The 7,189-nt window shown below is 37.4% G+C and overlaps 1 pseudogene; it reads left to right on the plus strand.

The window, feature by feature from the left end:
- The first annotated feature begins 2,326 nt into the window (after positions 1-2,326).
- Positions 2,327-3,013, plus strand: LOC119241577 (elongation factor 1-beta-like; annotated as a pseudogene).
- Positions 3,014-7,189: the final 4,176 nt, after the last annotated feature.

Here is a 7,189-nt window from a genome sequence, read left to right on the forward strand (position 1 = left end):
AAACTGTATTTAACAGAAAGCAAATTTTTCGTTCCATTTCTTAAACTTCCTATCTGCTCTTCCTCCTAGGCCTATCATCTCAGAATCACCAAAGCATCCTTTAGTCCAGATCAATAAACACTTAATCTAATCAATAAATAAATAATGTTTCTGGGGCATGGCATTAGGTGGAGCTTTTGTAGACTTGCAGTAATAGTGACATCATTATAATTCTAATAGTTCATCACTGAGATTGTGATTTGAATTTTTCTGTCTAGATGAGTTCAGTCGGATTATGTTGTACTTATCTGAACTTCAATGCCCTTATCTTCAAAAAGGTGATAACCTGGCACAGTTATTTGTGATCTGAAAGGATGACACATGATAATACCATGCTTGTGTGTGGAATGTTTAAAATGTGTTTATTTCTTCCCCTGTTTCTCTTTTCGCCCAAGAAAAATAGAACTGCTGAATCATGAATCAAGTTAGCAGTATTTGCAGGACAAATTTTAAAAGAAAGCAGGAAAAATTTTATTTGGCAATATTTAACAAGACTCAAAATTTGGAATCTAAGTCATATGTCAGATGCAGAGGTGTTTCTAAATAAGTAAATTCCAGCTATTTGTCAAATCTTATCATGTAGGTATAGATCCCAGATTGCAGGGAATTACAGACATTCTGATAAATTACAGGTAGATTGCTTCAGATAATGATAAAAAAATGACTGAATAATAAGAAATATTTCTTTAATATAGGAGGACAATGAAGAAGTAAAAAATAGTAAAACAAAAGTTCTCAGTTTGTCTTGTTTCACCCAAAATTCATTCATTCATAATTTGTCCATGCATTAGTTTATTTAGTATTTTTTGAACATGTAATGTGTACTACTTACAAGAATCTAAGAATATCATGACTAATAAACTTGGTTGTTTTCCAGGATGACACAGACTAGCAGTAACTACTGAGGGAAATGAGTAGTATGCTAAAAGTATGCCAAGGTGTTTTAGCAGCTAAGGGGAAGGGCGCACATTTTAGTCACTAAAGTAAAAAAAGTTAGAAATGTCTTCTTGAGAAGGGAATATTTAATACGAGAACTGAATAATGCTGGAATTATTCAGGCTAGGATAGAGAGAAATAGGGATATTGTAAGCACATGGCATGTGTAGGGGACTAAAAGATATTCTTTTGACTAGAGCAGTTCATAAAATGTTAGAAAATGTGTCATACCGTTCTTTCCCCCCATTTCAATAGCTCTCTTAAAGAACAAATATGTATCCCTTTCCCCAGATCTTCACACTCACCACACTCTCCCAAAGACAAGAAGCCATGCTGGTTTTTTGTTTTTTTTTTCAAAGAGAAGTTTCCCCAAATTCTTTCTAGGTAATCTATAAAATGCTTTTCTCAGAAACACTGAACGCTTTCCCAAACCTTTGTATCCATATTTTTTGGAAAGTAGCCTCATGCTTAAAATCTTATACGGGTAATCCCAACTTTTTTATATAAAATTAGAAAACATGGATTGAAAAAATATAGTGGGCATTCTACCATGACTATCTGAAATTAGTAGAAAGAGTTCCAATTCTTCCTGCTTTGCGCCCTCAGACTTGGAAATGCAAAGTGTAACCCAGTTAGGAGAATAAGTGCTGATATAACTACTAAATAGATGCAACTTTGTGAGGCTGCCTGAAAATTGCTCCTTTTCCCCAATCACCATCAATAATTATTATTTCTATAACAGCAGTAGATTGTGAATTTCCATAAAACAACCAGATGAGAAGCAGGAATTAGGCATTATAGATTATCAATTTTTAACACATGGAAATTTATTCCCAACAAACAGATGGAAAAAAAGAGAAAGGAGACCCCTCTCCCCATGAAGTGGTACATATTGAAGTTTAAGTCTTTTACATGCTAGTAGACAAAAACAGGAAAAGTTAAAAGTCTTTCTGCTAATTCCAAGGTTTGTCTGTCTATACTGTGGATATGATAATCAAGAGTGGAACACAAGGTCCTTTATCAATACAAAAAAATCCACATTAGATTAAAGTGTGGTGACTCACAAAGTTAAGTGATCTAGAGACTGGAAATACAAATCTCCTTTCTGATAACAGATCTGAGAAATGAATTTAATGAACACCAAATGGACAGGGAATAAAAATCATTGCAAAACTAGCTAATCAATTCATTATTGGTGAACATCAGACCTGTACAGTTATCATCAATATTATTGAAAGAAAAAATTAAACACATGCGTATATACAAATTAAGATAAACAAACCAAAGGCAATGAGCTGAAAATAACTCCAAAGTTCTCTAGTGCCGACTAACTCTGGTATCAGCCAACACCATGGGTTTTTGAGAACTGAAAAGCCCCACAGGTTCCAAGTACTCAACAATTACCTGGTGAGCAAAAGCTACATTGAGAATATGTGCCTTTACACACAAATGTAGCAGTATTTAAAGCATTTTCTAGCCCATCACATGCTAACCTGTAACACACCCTACACTGGTGGTATAACCACATTAAGTCTTTCTAGAAAGAACAGGTAAGTTTGCAGGAGTGAAGAAAGTTTTTTACAAATATGGGTCTACTGATGTGGAAGACACAAGAGGAGCTGCGGATAATACAGCAATAGGAGCAGCGGATAATAAAGATGATGACATTGATCTCTTTGGATACGATGAGAAGGAGTTAAGTGAAGAAGCCAGGCAGCTAAGAAAAGAATGCCTTGCACAATACGAGTCAGAAAGTCAAAAAACCTGCACTTGTTGCCAAATTTTCCATCTTATTAAATGTGAAACCTTGGGATAATGAGACAGATATGGCAAAACTAGAGTGTGTCAGACATATGCAAGCAGATAGCTTGATTGGGGACTCCTATAAACTAGTTCCAGAGGAGTATGGAGTTAGAAACTTCAAATACAGAGTGTGGTTGAAGATGATAAAGTCGGAACTGATATGTTGGAGGAACATATCACTGCTTTTGAGGATTATGTGCAGTCCATGGACATGGCTGCTTTCAACAAGATCTAAAATCCATCACGGATTATGAACTGCAATAAAAATCTGAAAGACAAGGGGAAAAAAAGAAATACTAGCAATTTATTAAATTACAAATATAAAGAAATCCAAACAAATGATGCAGAGACATAATATCTTTAAACAAATAAAAATCTATGTAATTTAAATTTAGAAAATACCTAGATGATCATGAAATCAGGAAAGATATGCCCTTAAAGCCATCAGAAAGACTAAAGAATAGTATAGAATAGTCCTGGAATTTCCTCCCCCTTCCCACCCAATCACACCGAGTAAACAGCAATACATGGATCAATTCCCTTTGTGAGAAATTCAGAAACTTAAAAGATATCTGCAACACAGGAGAGTACAATTATAGCCACAATGTGAGGAAAAGCAGAAACAACCACTTATTACAGCCCTCACCCTTGACACAGCCATACAATTAGGAGGGAAATCTCAGATCCCACTTAAGAACTTGGACTGTACATCTATCTAACACATCAACACTTCCAGTTCCTTCATTAGGGAGTGGCTTCTGTTTTGCTGTCTCAGAGAGCAGACAAGGCCAGGCATACATACACTAGTTTCCTGGGAGCTAGAGAAAACAAGTAAGGATTTAAACTAGCATGTGGGCACTTGTCACCGTTCCTCTTCCTGACTCAGCGAAGAGCATGTGGGCAATAAACTCCAGGTCCCAGCTACTCCCAGAGAAGGGAAAGAGTTGGACCAAATGTTCGATGTTCCAAGTTTTCCGGTATATGCTCAAAGGACTAACCTATGTCTTGCCTTTCTTGGCGCACTAAAACGACCTGATATACTCTTTTTTTTAATTTATTCATTTTTACACAAGAACAGGGGTACTACACTTCAAAACCAGAGGAGAGATAAAGACCTTATCAGATGAATGACAGCTAGCATTATTTACAACAGATATTGATAACTTCATATCAGTAATGGAAATATAGTCTCTTAAACCTATATATTTGAAAACTAAAGTGAGCCTAAATAATTCAGATTTAATTGGGCATAGGAGAAAATGAAATTATGGTTATTTTAAAGGTCCACTGCTTTCCTGAGTTTTAGTTCCTCATCTCAGTGCATCTTCCTAAGACCTGATGCTCCATTGTGCAGCTTCTCTGAGCCCTGTGGGATTTGTAGAGATTGTTCCATTTACAGCTCCTGTCATCACTGGTTCCATCCAACAGAAGCTCACCCTGAGAGTTCCCACCAAATCTAGGAGCTGTGACTCTCCGGAGCTCTATCTCCATGGCCTACCTCTGGCTTCCTCTGAGCTTCTGCCCCACAGTTTCTAGTTGTCTGAGCTTTTAACCAACCTCTGCCACTCCCAACCAGTGTCCTGTGGGATCTCTGCCCTGCATGCAGCTCAGGAAAGTACCTCCAGGCAGAGAGCCAGGGCAGCATTTTTAGGGATCACAGTCCTACATAGAGTTGTTGCGCAATGTCTGAAAACAAGCTCAAATATTTTTGGACAATTTTTAGTTATCCACAGCAAGAAGCAAGTTTGGTCCCAGTGATTGTCACATCACTAGAAGCAGCACTGTGACCCATGTAATTTCAGTGATTATTCTGCATTCACAATTTGAATGTGAAAATACCTCTCATGAGAGGCTTTTCTTTCTCTTTCTTCTTGTTTTTCCCATAGTTTAAAAACAATTTGAAATCTGATTTAATTAAACATTAGTTGAACCATCAGTTTAGTATGACAGACATATTTAAAGCCTAGATACTAAACAAACAGGAAGTAGAAAGAGATAGTGCCATTTAACTCACTTAAGAGGAACACAGACTGTTAGCATTCACTTAACACCCCAGGACCCTACTTCTATAACCACCAGCAGTACAAATGGAAAATCTGGGAGGACTGAGCAGTGGTAAGTAAGGTAGCCAGATAACACTTCCCCCATGTTCCTCCCCTAGTCACAGGTAGTAGCAAGCAATAATAACCTTCACCTGCAAGTGCTTACCGATGTGAATGTGCTCACAATAATCTTTATTTTTAGTTTCCATTAATTTTGGTCACAAAATTAATGGAAACAAGTTACTATAGTTAACATAGCTGAGTTCCTCTAGCTTAGTTCCTGTGGTACCATAGTCTTTTTGTTATTTCCCATTTGAGACAGGTATCATTTGACCTCCCTCAAGTTGGGACAATGATCCATTGATGCAGTGCATGTGAGCTGGAGGCCCCCTTCTTTGCTATGCTACTGTTTTGGAGTGTTGTAGGGTAAAGAAAATGTCAGGCTTTTATGCCCTCCCACCATCAGGATAGATCATGGATCCTTGAGGTCCTGAATGCATGCCTGATGAAATGCATGCCACACCTGGAATAGGATGTGGGCATAGGTAGATGGGATTCACCTGGGCTAAGACTGTGCTTTTTAAGGGTGGCGTCACGGGGACGCCAGCAGAAGCCGAAAGGAAGCCGACAGCAGAGAAGCAGAGGGAACACCAGAGAGCCCAGAGAGAGAGCGGATTTGCTGGGGGCCGGGAGGCCTGCCAGCCTCCCGGCCCCCCAGCACTCCTGCCTGCCATATGCCTGGTAAATCCCAATAAAAGCCTGCAAAAAAACACTGAGGACTCTGACTCCTCCTTTACCCGGTCTGCTGGATCAGGAAACCTGCACTGTGCCCATTCCTGACCATACAAGTGTTCACAAAAATTCAAATCTCCAAGTAGTGCTCCATAACTCTTCCCTACTCACCTCCCTCACCAATGCTACTTATTGCCATTGCTCCTGAACCCTGAAGTTTGTCAAACACTTCAATGTTATGAAGCTCTCCCTTCCACTGAATTTTCATTGACTGAAAGGTACCAATGTCCTGGGATCTTCCTTTACTTCTATCTAACACACAGAAGACAGGTTAGCAGAATTGATGATGGCTGGACTTCCATGTAGTCAGACCTTACATTTTGGTGATTTACTACAAGGTCAGTATTTTGTTTTGATGAGAAAATACCTTGTGTTGATGGAGAGGTGAGTGCCTTCAGTCCTCTGGCAAAAGTCTCAACAATCTATTCTTATATTTTTTAAGATTTATTTTATTTATTTATGCATACAAGAGGTAGGGTGTAGGCCAGAGGTGCAGGGTGGGTGACAGGAATCACCAGAGACAAAGTGAGGAGCAGAACAGGCTGATGTACTGAAATACACTGCTGAAGGGAGCAGTGGGAGAGACAGGAGAGGTCTGCTGCACCATTTGGGTTAACTCCCTGGCCAGTGATCCATCTCATGCTGCCGTGACTGCAGATAGCTTCATAGTGCTGAGACTTAATCCCTTGCAACACCAAGGAGGCCCTCAAAAATATATTCTTATTCCTTAGTTTCATGGAGTTGTTTAAAATAGACAACAAATAAGCATGATAGCTCTAGAGAAACAGTGAATAAGAGAGAACCTAAATACGTGAGATATTTGGATTAAATTCCTGATAGTTTATTTTACAAACTTAAACCCCAAATTGGTAGCAGCAAAACCTTCCTGTTTTGCTTATGTATATTGTCTTTTGCTTTACTACGTCAGGCAGATAGTATTTTGAAGGTTCTAGGTTGCAGATCATCAAAATATTAACTTTGCTATTTATTGAATTTCTTTAAATTATCTAAAATTATTTTCAACCTTTGATAAAATATTGAAATTAAACATACATTCCTAAACCCCATATAATTTTCTATTTTTATGGAAGGTCAAAATAAAATGCATTTTTTAAATTTGTTCATCATTATTGATAAAACAAGGAAGAAAACAATTTGCAGATAGAGGATTTTAAAGGATAATAGCTACCAAGATTTTGAAAAAGTCAATTATTTACTTCTAAAAATGGCAAATAGAATCTTTTAAATTATAGATTTTTTTTCTAATGAGATTCCCAAAGAAACTCGATAATATTTGCAAATGTTTCCATAAGAAGGAAAGTTTATGAAACATGTTTAAATATTTATGGAATGTTAAAAATGAGGCATTAATTGGCAAACAACTTAATTAAAATGCTTTCTCAAGTAATTAGCAACAAATACTTCCCTATCTGTTTTGCATGCCATTTGTCTTGTTGTATTTGTTAAGGCTGCCTGTCAGTCAAACTTTGCTTCAGGTAATTTTTTTGCTCTGTGGGGAAAATCTTCAAAAATTACATCTGAATTTAAAATATTTTGATTATCATTTTTATCTAACA

This window comes from Talpa occidentalis, unplaced genomic scaffold (genome assembly GCF_014898055.3).
Source record: "Talpa occidentalis isolate TD23 unplaced genomic scaffold, MPIMG_talOcc4v2.1, whole genome shotgun sequence".
NCBI lineage: Eukaryota > Metazoa > Chordata > Mammalia > Eulipotyphla > Talpidae > Talpa > Talpa occidentalis.